Genomic DNA, 14519 nt, shown 5'->3' with positions numbered 1-14519 from the left:
GGATTCATGGATGCAGCTCCTTCAATCCAGCTGCTCCAGACCAGCCCAAGCTGTGCAGCCCTTGAGGGGGGACAGGTGACAGCACACCTGGCACGGGCTGGGCACTGCCCACCCACAGCCTGCAGCAGGAGAAGAGCCAGGAGCACGGCAGGGATGCTTTGCACCAGCACACAGAGAACCCCCAGGGATGCAGAGCTTTGGGAAAAGGTTCAGCAGGACTATCAACCCTGGGGTTTTGAAACAGCTGCTGCCTGAACACAGCTGTGATTATATCACTTGTCAGTCCCTGTGGTCTGCAGGCACACAGGTGATTTCAGGCTGGGCAGAGCACTGAGTTCCCTTACAGCAGGTGAGGTTTCTGCCTGAGCCACATCTAGCAGAGCCTGCCCTGGCATCCCCACACCCTTCTGCTGGCTCAAACAGAGTCACCCTGTCTCACAAACATTTACTGGAATACCTATTTCACCCTGCTGCAAAAGAGAGCTCCCTGACCTTGTGAAGCACCAGATCAAAAGCAGCAGTTGGAGGCTGTAGAAGGCACAGGAGAATCAAGGAAAAGTTTGGAGGGATGATGAGCATCTTCCTGTGCACACTGTGAGGCAGCTGCCATTGCATTCCTCCTAGGCAGAGCTGCACAAAACTACACAGAAAAAAGAAAACTAAGAAAAATGGATTTAGAAAAGTGCAAGATCAAAAAGTAACTAGAAGACTCAATTCTCAAATTTGGTGAGTGCTGCAGGCTTGTGGTCAGGTTAGGCTGGTTAATAAGTGCTGCAAATACACAGCAAATGGGTCAGGGCTCAGCACAGCACCCATTCTCTTACAGGATGTTTTTGGCATTAAAACATTGAAGGAATCACCAGGCCTTGGCTGGGTAAATGGCAGTGCCAATGCCCCAGTGACAATGGGATTGCACCTGAACCAGGGGATCCATGCACAGATCAGTCAGTGAAGTCACCCCAATGGCACAAAGGGCATTTTCTGAACCAGTTGGATCCCATGGGGCTTCCCCAGGCACCAGTGGCTCTGGATTCTTTCCACCCTGAAGGAATCTGGACCCCAAGCACAGCATCTCCCAAAGGAGCCAGGCTGGGGAGAACTTGTGGGTGTTCCAATTCTCTCTGCTCTGAAAGAGATTTCTTTCTTTTTTGTGGATGACTCACTCCCAATTCTCTGACAGGTGAAGACCCCAAAGAGGCAGCCTGGAACATGAAGTCTGTCCCCACCACTGTTAATCTGATATCTCACTCCAGAGATTTTATTTTATTTTATTTTATTTTATTTTATTTTATTTTATTTTATTTTATTTTATTTTATTTTATTTTATTTTATTTTATTATTTTATTTTAGCCAGGGGAGGGACAACTGGCTCCCTGTCAACACCACAGCCAAACCCACCTCCTGTGGGATGTGGGGTTTTTCATTTTGCCCCCAGAGATCACACACACACCTTCTGAAGTTTCCTCACATGTGGTCTCCCAGGGTGCTTTCACAACCTGCACTCCACAGATCCATCAGCCAGCAAGAGCTGAGCAGAATTCCAGGCTCATAAATCTCCCAGCAATTACCAATTCAACCTCCCTGAGAGATAAAAACAACCTCTGCATTGTGAGGTTGTGATGGGATTTTTTTTTTTCCTTTTTTATCCTCACTTTCCAATGCATTGGGCTGCTGAAATGACAAGATGGAAAGAGGTGAGATTGTCCAGGATGATGAATAGAATAGAATAGAATAGAATAGAATAGAATAGAATAGAATAGAATAGAATAGAATAGAATAGAATAGAATAGAAATAATATATGTATATATAATAAATAGATATATATAATGTGTTTATATAAATAATTATAAATAAATAGCAATATAACGAAAGATAATAAATATAAACATAAACATGTTCCAAGAATAAAATAGTTTAGACAAGACTATGCCAGAAGTAAAAATAATGAGTTCTTTAGTGCTGAAGTTGTGGGGGATATTATTAGTATTAATATTAGTAGTAGTATTAGCATTAATTTCTTGTCATTGTTGTTAATGTTGTTGTTATTATTATTTTTTGCTGTGTGTAATTACTTCTATTCTTTAAAAGTAAAACCTCTGGCAAGACACAGAAAAATAAAAAGAAAAAGATGAAAAAAAACCCCATGTTTAAATTTGCTTTTGTATTAAGCAGTCTTAAAGATTTCATCAGAAGAAAATGCCAAAAAGAGCAACAGATCTGTTTGTTCTTACCTGGAGTCTTGTCACAGCAGTTTTGCAATTGCTGAGTATTTTAAAAAGGCTCAAACAATCAGGTGGGCTGGAATAAAAATCAGAATTTCAGTCTCTAGTATCATGCATCCTGTTTAGATATTTTGCTAGAATTAAAAAAAAAAAAATAAATTATTACAAAGAATGTAAATTAAAAGTTTGGGGTAACTTCTATATCAGAATCAACACTTTAATGAAATGAAAATGAAACTAAATTAATAAAATTAAATTTAAAATAATAAAATTAAGTTAAAATAAATTTCAGAAGGTTGATTTCAAAAAATGCAATTTTTAAAATTTTGCACTGAAACAAATCAGGCTTCCTGGAATTTCAGGAGACAATGAAATGAGGATTTTACCATTTTTCTTTGACCAAATCCCATCTTTAACTGGAAAAAAACAAAGTTACCAAAACTGTAAGTGAATCTGTTAAACTGTGATTTTTGAGCCCCACGTGAGCACAGGTGAAACAAAATCCTTGTCCACAATCCCCTGGAGCTCACAGCAATTAGGTGAAGCCAGAACAGCATTTGTAGTCACATATTTTCAGATCCTAAAGGATTTCACCTTCCCCAGTTCCAGGACACTGAACCAGCACATTTATTTCTTATTTCCTCAGAGAAACAACAGAATCATAGCATTTCTTGGGTTGGAAGGGACTTTTAAAAGTCACCTTTTTGTCACCTTTTTCCACCCCTGCCATGTAAGGGACTCCTCCCAGGCTGATCCAACCCCAATTTCCAACCTGGCCTGGGACAATTCCAGGGATCCAGGGGCAGCTCCTCTGTGCCAGGGCCTCACTGCCCTCATCCTAAATAATTTCTTCCTTATATCTAGTCTGAATCTAAGTTTAATCAGTTGGTCCTGCCAAGTATCACCCAGGGAGAGACAGGGGAGTCCCATTAGTGCTGGGAAAGGGAGGAATTCCTGAGCCCAGCCCTGCTGGCATCACTGGGTGACAGCCAAGCAAGAGCAGCCCTGTGCAAAACTCCCTGCAAGCCCTTCTTGACCTGCCCCAGCTGGAAAATGTGGGAAAGAGCTGAATTCTTGGATTCTGTGCAGGAATGGGCACCCTGCACAGGGCACCCTGCACCCCAGCAGCAATAAAAGCTGTTCCATGGGCAAACAGCTTCCTCTGGAAAGCCCTTCCCTCCCCAAACACATGACTGTGCTACTGGACACCGTTCAACTCAGCAAAGTCATGGAGTTAAGTCATTTTTGCAGGGAGAGGAGGCCGTGTGCTGTGCTGGTTTGGGAGAGCAGTTGGATGCAGCCCTCCCCGGGGGGAACAGATGGGATGACACGCTGGAATCCGGCTGCTTTTCCATCCTCTCCAGCTCCCCAGCCTCACCACAGCCACTCCAAACCCACACCAGGGGTGGTACAAAGCCCTCCCCACATCTGCCTTCTGCTCAGACCCACCCAGAGCCTGCTGCAGTTGCCTCTCTGCTACCTGGCCCCGAGCAGAGCAGCTCTGGGCTGCTCTGTGCTGTTGTTGTTGTTGGTCCTGCTCAGCACAGCTGAGGCATCTTCCTTCCAGATGTTTGCAGGGTGTGTTTGTGCTCACTTCGCTGATACATGAGAACAGTCACAAGACGAGATGCTCAGCACCAGCCAAAATGCCCCAGCCAAAAGAGCAGCCTTTATTTCCACCTCACCTGTCCTCAAAACAACGGGGTTTGGGATTTTCTCTGTGTGTAACACAGCAGTGAGCGCTGAATAAATAAACAGGAAGCCCTTAGGTCTGATGATGTTGCTCAAGAAAGGCACAAAAGCAAAAAATTCCACTTATCTGAGCATCCCTCCCAAATCTGCTTCCCACACAACCTTTTGGGACATCACGTTTGCATCAGTTTCCTCAATTACTGTTTCTATCACTGGTGCGATTCTTCAAGCGGCCTCCCCAGGGTGCCCCAGAGATGAGCTGGGGCTGGGAGGAAAGGGGGTGTAGTAACTCAGCCCTTGTTTTCCTGAGTGCTCCTGAGGCCACGAGCTCTCAGCTTGTGATTTAACCAGGTTTCCTGGAAAGGCAATTCCTTGGATTTTCATCCTACACCTTCCTCCTGGCTGAGCTCACAGCGGTCACACCAAGCACGGCCAACCTGGGTGTGTGGGACTGAGCTGGGGCTGGGGACAGTGCTGGAGGGGCCTGGGACAGGCAGGGACAGAGCCTGGGGAAGGGAGCTGGTGCATGGAGAGGGATCTGCACTCCCAAACACAGATCTGCACAGATCCCAAACCCCCAAACGTGCTATGCAGAAGGAAATCTCAGCAAGGGATTGAAAGACCACTTGGAAAACATTAACAGCTCGTTACTGATGGTCTGTTTAAAAACCCCCATTAATGTATATACACATGTCCCTGGACAGCACGTTTACCCCCAGCTAATGGCACTGAGTGGAAGCTGGAATGATCTGTGCATAACCACTGAGCAAACTCCCAGCCCTCCCTCCTTTGCACTTTTCCCGCACAGGCTCCTCCTGACCTCTTCAAATCCCATCCCAATTACAGCCTCCCACTTACCCCTCAATGTAAATAAATCCTGCCTGGTGGGGATGGCTGCTACCAGCACAGATCAGAGCACTGCAGGGGAAGCACAACCTGTAGCTGCCTCTGGGAAAAGGCAGGAGAACAAAGCCCAGGAGGGAGGGACAGTGGGATGGAGGTGACACCCTCGGGATTCTCAGAGCTTGGGCACAGCTCAGTCCTCTGGGGAGAGCTCAGAATCATCCAGGCTGGAAAAGACTCCTAAGATCAAACCCAACCATTCCCCCAGCACTGCCAAAGCCACCACTGTCCCCTGTCCCCAAGTGCCACATCTACATGGCTTTGAAATCCCTCCAGGGATGGGAACCCCTGGGCAGCTGTGCTAGGGCTGGACAACTCTTCAGGAAGAAATTTCCCCAATATCCAACCTAAACTTCCCCTGGCCCAGCCTGAGACTGTTCCCTCTCCTCCTGTCCCTGTTCCCTGGAGCAGACCCCAAATCCCCCCTGGCTGTCCCCTCCTGTCAGGGAGTTGTGCAGAGCCACAAGGGCCCCCTGAACCTCCTTTTCTCCAGGCTGAGCCCCTTCCCAGCTCCCTCACCCTCTCCTGGTGTTTCAAACCCTTCCCAGCTCTGTTCCCTCCTCTGGACACTCTCCAGCCCCTCAATGTTGTCATTAGGGGCTCAAAACTGAACCTGCAAGGAGGAGATTCAAAGCAGCAGAAAGATACCAAATAAATAAATATCCAGCAAGTCACTACAGGTAAATCCAAACACCTGAGCCTTCTCCTTGCCTGGATTTGTAGGAAACTGCCTCAGGAAACTTGGGATCTACCCCTGGGAAAAAAATGCCATCTCCCCAGATGTATTCAAGAGGGTTCTGAGGGGAAAATCCTGGAACTCTGTTGGTTTCCTGAGACATCCTTAGGCTGCTGCTACACTGACAATATTTTCTCTGGATTTGTGGAAGCTGAGGAGCAGATTTGGGCACTGGGGCAGGTTGAATGCCATATGGATACTCCTCACAGCACAAGGTGAATGGAGAGAATGAGACAGCTGAAGCCATCCAGGCTGCTCTCTCCAAAAATCTCATCTCTGAATGCATCTTCCCCAATTTGCCCCCAGCCTCATCCCTGGGCTGGGATGCTGGGACCTCACACTGCAGTTTTGCCAGGAGCCAGTACTCTGCAATTCCAAGCCCCTGGTGTGTCACAGGTGTGGCAGGTCTTGGGTTTCAAGTTGCTGAAGGTTGGGGTTATCTTTCAGATTTTTTTTTTTTCCTTATTTGTGGGCTTAATGTGGGACTTTTCTACTGATCATTAAACAATCACCCTGTGGCTTGAAATTGTTTTCCAAGGACTAAATGATGTTATAATGCTCTGGAACTGTCAACTTAATATATGGGGCTGTATTCAGCATAAATTACAGGCAGTTTCCATGCCACAAAAGCCACACAAGTTCATGGATCCAGCCAAAATATTCAGCAGAAAGTTGTGCCAGGCCGCAGGGCTGGTTTTGCCAAGACATGCAGGTGCTCACCACGGAGAGCAGCCCCACCACTGATCCAGGAGATTCTCCTGGGGACACCTGAGCCAGAGCTTGCTGTGGTCCCAGAAGCTCAGAGGGGATTTTTCAAAGCTGTTGCAGCCCTGAGGTGACACAGCCTCTCACCTGCAGGTGCAGGAGCTGTGGGTGGAGACCTTGCCAGCAGTTTTGGAGAGGTTCAGCTCCAGGCTGCCAGCAGGGCTTGGAGCCTTGGGCATCACTGGAGCTTTGTGGCATTGAGGTGACACAAGGTCACCCACGTTCTTCTTGCTCAGGAGGCAAGTCCTGCCCTGCCAGGAGGGCAGAGAGTTTGGGGGTTGGAATATGGAGGGACAGATTTCAGACACACAGTGCTGGAGACAGCAGATGGGAAATGGGTCCTGTCCTCCACAAACCTCAGGGAATGTGGGAATGATGGAGTCCCACCAGCTTTTCATGGCAGATTTGTCCACCAAGCACCGGCTCCTCCAAGGTGGGGATGGAAGAAAATGCAGCAGCATTTTTGTGGCAGAATTCTTGCCCTTACTTGCCCTGGCTGTGCCTCTTCCAGGGAGCAAAGGGAAGAGCCCTGTGTCCTCAACAAGAACAAGGCCAGGAAATACTTATTCCATCCCTGCTCCTGGTTTTGCTGAGTCTGAAATGAGCTGTCCAGAACAAGATAAACGGAGGGCAGCGGATGTGAGCAGGATGCCAGGGGCTCTGTGCAAAACATCCTGTTGTCCTCTGCACTGCAGAGTGGCAGGGACAAACAGGGCTCATCAGGGAAACTGTCCCACCTCTGCACCAGGGACCTCCTTGAGGATGGAAAAAACCCATCCTGCAGTCTCATTTGGGTGGCCTTAATTGCTGGGTGGGCTGAGATTTGTGTCAAGGGTCCTTCAGACAAAATTAATTGCAGTAGAGACAAAACTCCTGCTGCAGTGTCAGAGCAGGGCTGAGAGAAGGGAGGGGAGGACCTGCCCCCCAAAGCACAGGTGGCTCTCCTGGATGGCACATTTTGTTCCACAAATGACACATTTCCAACAGAAAACACTTCCCAGCACCACTCAAGTGGCCTCTGGATCAGACCCACCCAAACCCATCACATCTGCCCCCAAAACCAGAAAACACCCAATTGTGTTTCACTTGCTTTTCTGGGAGCATCAAAACCTTCCAGCCACACCAAACCTTCAAAAGGAGAGGGGGCAGAAAGGAAAGCCATGGGAAGCACCAGCTTAGCCCAGTTACAAACTGAATAAACCAGTCCAGGGGGAGCTGAGCTGGGTTTCTCCACACTGGGCTGTGGATCCAGCAGGGATCTGGGGATGCCACGTGGCAAAACGATGGGATGTGGGAATACTGTGGGGATCACTGTCCCCTGGCTGTCCCAGGGTGCTGCCACCACCCCATCCCCAGGCCATGTCCAGCCTGCAGCTGCAGCCAGCCTGGCTCTGGGCTCTGTGCTCCAGGGCTTTTTCCACAGAAGATGCTCCTAACCAAAACCAGATTGGATTCCCAAATATCCCCAATCTCCCTTAAAGCTTACAAATCTTCCACACCTGTGTTTGCTCTTTGCTGCTGCTGGGCCCTGCCCTGGGAAGGATGATGTTTATCCCACTCCTCCACAGCTATTTACAGTGGGGTTTTCAGATGGGGATGGAGCACATATTTGTCTAATGGCAGCAGGGCAGTGAATTTAATTCTCCTCATTAACAGTCATCAGCTTAACGGGAAGCAATAAAAGATTTTTTTTTTTTTTTTCCAAGAGCAGCTGCTTGTGAGATAATATTTATGGCTGGGACTGTCAGCAGGATGAGTGCATTGCTGGCTTGTGAGGGGGGAAACTGAGGCACGAGGCCATTCCCTCACCCACCCTGGACCACACAGATGGAGGGGGGGAAGAAAATCCAGCCTTCCTGCCTCCCATCCTGAGGCTGTGCTGCCCCCAGGCCACAGAAGCCATGCTGTTATAATGAGCCAGACATTCATCCCACAGGGAACTGGGGAGCAGTGCCTTATTTCCAGCACCCAAGGGAGTTACAGCAGGGCACCCCACCCTCATTTCACCTCCATGATCCACTTCCAAATCTCTGACTGGCTGGGGACAGCAAATGCCTCTTCCCATGTCCCCCCCCCCACTACCCAGCAAACCAGGAAAGGGCATTTTGACCCCATTCTGATGATGAGAAATAATTTTGTTTGAGGCAGCTTCTCTTCTGACCATGGCTGATGGGATCCACAGTGAAACCTGGGGCTGCAGGTGGTCCCTGAGTGAGTTTGGGTCAAGGGGGCACCTGGCATTCTGTGATGAGCTGCAGAGACCCCCAGGAGGGGAGAGCTGCCCTCTGCTCTCCTGAGAACATTTTACTTTCCCATTGGTAAAGAGGAGTCACCTCCAAACAGGGACAGAATTCTGACTCCCTATTGAAGTGGCCCATCTGGGATGTCATTTCTGATAACTGGGGTTTTTTTTTTTCCCCAGTTCCCCAAATGTTCCTGGAGATGAGCAGCCTTTCCCTCTCATGGATATTTACCCCAAGACACAAAATTTCCCCTCAGCCTCCCACTTTCCTGGCAGAACCTGACCAGGCTGTTCTCTAAGGATGTTTGATCCTGATATCAACCCAGTCAGGTCTGAAACAACTCCCCATGAGTGCAGGGCTCAGAAAAGCAGCCAGCACTTAGCCCTGCCCTTGGCAGCTCCAGGGGAAAATCCTTATTTCATCCATCCCAAGTGCAATTTGGACTCTCTGGAGTTGTTTTCTGACCAGCACAGTCCCCAGGGTCTTTGTTTCCTGCCATACCCAAGGGAACTGCTCAGCTCTCTGTGGAACCCTTCTCACTACATTTCATTGCTTGAACCACCAAATTTTGATCCCAGATTCCATCCTGCTACTGAGGCACGTGTGAATCCTGCACAGTGCTGCCATTGGTTAATCAAATTAAAAACATTATCTTTGCAAATGATCCTTGGGGACTGCCTCTTGCTGGGAAACTCTCCAACTCTACAAACTGTCTTTCAAGGAACACTGCCATGATTATTTTTAATCCTTTTAAACACCAAAACAAACAGCAGCTCCTCGAGCTGTACATGTTAAATCTCTTCAAGTGACACCTAGAAATACCTGTTTCTGATGCTCTGAGCCCAGAGGAGGGAAGGATCAGGATATTGCACAGGGTGTCTTGCTCGGTGCCTCTGCCAAAGGCACTGATGATGTGAAGGGCCCTGGCTGAGGGTTCCTGTGGTGGAGAACAGCAGGTGCCATGTGGGGTTGGAGCCCTTCTCAGACATCCAAGTAGGAGCCAGTGATGGAATAAGGCCCTGGTTTTCCTCTTTGGTGTAGAACAACAGCAATAAATTCCCCCCAGGAGCAGCCCAGCAGTGTGGGTGCAGATCCAGAGCTCAGCCATGAGCAGCCAGTGAGGAACAGTGAAGAAGAACAGTGAAGAAGAACAGTGAGGAGCAGAGGGGCTGTGCTGCTTCCACCAGCCCCAACCCATTCCTTTCACCCCCTGCTCCCCAAAGAGCTTTTATCAGCCTGGAGAAGCATTTTCAGAGAATCCCAGACTGGTTAGGGTTGGAAGGGACTTTAAAGCTCACTTTGTTCTACCTTCCACTAGACCAGGTTTCTCCAAAAATCAGGGAAAAAAGGATGTGGGTGGCTCTTCACTGAGCTGCCCAGTCCTTCTCTTTTGGAGATAACTGCTTGGTGTGGCATTCATGCAGAATGTTTGTTTCTATTTAATTCCCTATGAAACGTCCTGCAATGTGCACATCCTGCCCAGGGCTCCCCTGGTGAGGTGTAAAATCAATTTGGCATTTCTGAGCTAATCTTGGCATGAGGGATTTCACTGATGCCAGTACTAAATAGCAGGTGTGCATTACAGCCCAGACAAAACCCACAGAGCCAAGAACAGCAGTGCAGATTGTCACCATCTTTCCCCAAATCTGATACATAAAAAGCACAGTCTGTATCAAGAGATGATTTTGTAACATGTAATCTCATATTTCTGAAGGAACAGGTGAGGGATGGGTGGATTACTTGGAAAACCACTCAATTGTGTCCAAAAATATCAGAACTGTGGGGCTTGAAGGTGAACTTCAAGGTGATGGTTTCAAAACCAATAAAAGGCAACAATTCAAAAGGAATGGGTAAATGAAATGAGGGAATCTGTGGCACAGGATTACACTGAGGAAAAAAATACTTATAGAGTAATTCTATAAATTATTGGCAGTAAAATTCACAGTATCCTGTTAAATATACTGAGCCTGATTTTGGATCTGGAAGCTCTGACCTGTAAATAGCTGGAGACTGATGGGTGCTGCAGAAAAAGTTACAGGCCTGTTGTGTTCCTGCCCTCTCCCACAGCACTAGGTGGACTTTTGGAGAGAATTAGCACAGACTTTTTCCTTTTTTTCATTGTGAATGTAGAATAACTTCAACATTTTCCATCCATAGTCTGCTAGAACTGGAAGCCAGCATCTCCTCTGGGAACACTTTGGTCTCCCTGGATCTGCACATCTGTGATCCCCAGGAAAAGGCAGAATCAGACCAAAAGGAAAATCTGCATCTCTGCATACATTCTGTGCCAGCACCTGAAGGAAGACTGGAAGGAATGCTGATGGTGTAAAGCTCCTGTGGATGCAGCCACGCCTGGAGCACAGGGACAGAGCCAAAGCTTAGGGCTGGGGCTGGGAATGGATTTCCTTGGCACCCTGATGCTCTGCAGTGGGCAGCTCACCACAGACCCTGCCTAGGATGAAATCCTGCTGGTGATGAGCAAAATGTCCAGGCTGCCCTTGTGGTCTGTAACACAGTCTGGGGCTGGGAGTGATGCTGATCCCTGGAAATGTCCAAGGCAGGGCTGGACAGGGCTTGGAGCAGCCTGGGATAGAGCAAGGTGTCCCTGCCATGCAGGAATGAGATGGGCTTTAAGGTCCCTTCCAACTCAAACCATCCTGAGATTTTATGTCCCTGTTCATTGCAGGGAGTTTGGACTACAAGCCCTTCAAAGTCCTTTCCATTCCCAAGAATTCTGTGATTTTATGATGCCTGTCATGAACCTGGATCCCATTAATTCCATTGCCATTGCTCAGAAAATGGGCTCAGAGCAGCTCTCCACAAGGAGAACACAAGGGATCAGTGGGATCCTATTCTTGTGTAAAGCATGGAATCACGGCATGGGCAGGAGGAGGCAGTGGATGAAAAATGCTGACTGTGTGAAAAACAGCAAAGGGCCCCAAGCTGGGGCAAGTTCTGGATGGACCACTCAGAACCAAAGTCCCAGTACATTTTTTTTCATCTTCTGGATGGAATAAATGACTCACAGCTGATCCAGCAGAGCCAGAGCTCCCCATGGAGCCTTCAGACTTCCTTGAGCTCTGCTAAGGTGCAAGTGATGGAACTTTTCCTTCTCTGATTGTGTCTTAGTGGACACTCTGCCGTCGACTAAGGAGCAAGTTTGAGGCACTTCTTTAGGAAGCCAGATGGAAATAAGGTATTGAAAGTCCTATTTTACACTTTCAGACTTAAATTCAGGATCCTTGAAGTGGATGAGCATTGTCTGGACCATTTCTGATGCTCCCTGTCATTATCACTCCTGCCTAGAAAACAACATGGGCTTTGTAGCTTCCTGTCCATTATATTATACAGGAATGCACCTCTGCTTTGAGGTGAAGTGAGGGATCTTTAGGAGGCCAGAGACCAGAGAAGAGTTTGTGCCAAACCACAGGACAGGATGAAGTGTCAGATACCTCCTCTGGCTCCTGCTCTTCACACATGGCTCTGCCCAAGTCTCTTCATCTCTCTGTGCTCAAGACCCTTTTCTATAGGTGGTCAGTGGTCTCTCCTCTTACCTGTTTCAGTCCTGTGATTTCAGATAGATTCCACAGCAGAGGATCTCCAGATGCTGTGAAAACCCAGGATAAAGAGAACAAAGCCTATGTTGATGCCAAGATTCCCAAGCCATCCCAGCCTGATTGTGCTCATCATTTTGTGATGGTGAGAGGTTTTCCAGAGGTGTCCAAGCTCTGCAGCAGGGAAAGGCCCAGTCTTCCTTTGCTGGCTCTGCAGCAAAAAAAAAACCTCTGTGCTCCTCCCAGAATAGCAACCTGCAAACCTCGGGGCTCCTCTTCCAAACCCATTTGCATTTTTAGAAACTAATTGGCAAAGCCTCTGCCCCTGTGGCTACAAGCCCTGCTGGCTGTGCAGCCTCCTCAGCCACAGCATCTCTGGGGCAGCAGCTTTGCTCAATGTGATGCTGTGAACTTGGACTGGGGGTGGATTTACACCTGGGAGAAGAAAATCCTGCCTGAAGACTCTTGGGATCCTAAAGCCAGCAGGGAAGGGGTTGGGGATGGGATCAGTGTAACCACAGGTCTCTGGGGGGAGCTCCTGGCACATGGCAGAGTCTGGGACCCTGTTTTCCAGCACACCTGAGCCTACAATCTACCTGTGCTCAGCTAAAACATCATCCTACAGCATCCAGTGCACTCACCACCACCACTGTGACCACTGCAGTGCAGGGAGATCTCCCACTGAGATCTCCTCATTTCCTATGTCCACAAGCCACACATTCTATACTTTTTAGGTATCCAGAGCCACAGGCTCGCTGGGGAAGGCACAGACTGCTTGTGGTGAGCTGCAGAGCATCTCCCACCCAGCCCACACTCCTGGGGGTGCTGGCACAGCTGCCAGAAGGACACCAGATGCTGGCAAGTGGCTGCACACCCACCTTCAACCTGCTCTCCTTTCACAGCTCTGACTGAATAAGGGGGGATTAAACTGATATACCTTATCTCAGACCTCCCAGGGACCCCTGCAGCAGCCAACACAAACAGCTCTCCCTCTGAAATCAGTCACATTTGCAAAGGGTCAGTTCCATGCTCAGAGGGATGATGGCACCATACATTTGTCATATTTTTAAGCAAAGATAAGCACTGGCTGCCTGAGACTGAGCCTCACTCCAGGTCTGCCCTGTTGGAACCAAACTGGCTCTTCTATGGCACAGAGCACTTGTCAAACAGGACAAGTTTAATTCCAGCATGGGATGAAACCCCATAACTGCTGCAAGAAAGGCACAAAACAGTGGCCAGAAACACAGTGTGCAATTCCAGGGTCTCTCCACATCAGCTTTCCCAAAGCAACCCTGCTCCTCCTTGCCAGGATGGTGAAAGGAGCTCAGTCCAACACCATTAAATCCCAGCAAAAATTTAAGTAGTGGGGGAAAAAAAAAGCCACAACTGGCTGTCAGATGGAAAATAGAAAGGGACTAATTCTGGCTTCACTACAGTTTTGGTGTGTTTCCCTATTTTTAAATGATTTAGCAGTTTGACAATTTTGCTAAGTGCCTCTCCAATCACAAATAATCATGCAGCAATTTGCCACCCATGTGTGACAAGGACACACATGGGGTGGGGAACCCTCAGCCCCTGTGTTCTGTGTAAAATTCAGAAGTTCAGCCATGATTAACACATTCCTTCATGCATCCAGGAGTATTTTGTCCTCGAGATCACATTTACTGTCAGCAGGTTTATAGCCACAGTTTAGATTCCTATAAATTTTACATAATTAATTTTTTTTTTAAACAGTCAACTTTTTTCTTAGCAGAACACCCCATGCAGGATCTCAGCAGCTCAAGCAAAGGCAAATCTCCCAAAGGCCTCAGGACAAGAGCAGCACCTACAGAAAAGCAAGAGCCTGTGCCTGCACAGGGCCAAAGCTTTGATTCCATCATTGAAACACAATGCAAAAAGAAGCACCGAAACAAACAGCTCCATAAAGCAGCAGGAACACAGCAAAGCAGTTGGAGGCTCCTCCAGCAAGAATGACCTAAATCCAAGAGACATTTGTGCAGATGCTGCTCAGCTCCACAACACCCTCCAGGACAACCTGAACAGGGAAGCAAACCTGGGAGAAGCCTCTTTCTTTCTAGTCAAGTCACCGTGATGAATTTTTTTTCCCCTTTTTTAATTTTTTTTTTTTTCCCCCAAGGTACCCTCCCACAGTGGCTGCCCCACCTCAGGGCTGCCTGGGGGCTGGGACCCCTCTCCCCACCCGACCCCAGCAGCCAGGGTTATCGAGGGAGGGAGATGTGTGTAATTGCCCTGTCAGGCAGCTGAAAGGCGCTCGCCTTTAGCTGATGCCACTTCAAAATGAAATTCTTTCTTTGGCATGGCTATGTCTGATATGCAGGCATCAAAGGAGAGGCAGCAGGTCGCCGATGCCCCAGGCCACACATTTCCCTTCTAAAGGCAGGA

Source organism: Erithacus rubecula, assembly GCF_903797595.1.
Source record: "Erithacus rubecula genome assembly, chromosome: 6".
NCBI lineage: Eukaryota > Metazoa > Chordata > Aves > Passeriformes > Muscicapidae > Erithacus > Erithacus rubecula.
This window is presented reverse-complemented; position numbering follows the sequence as displayed.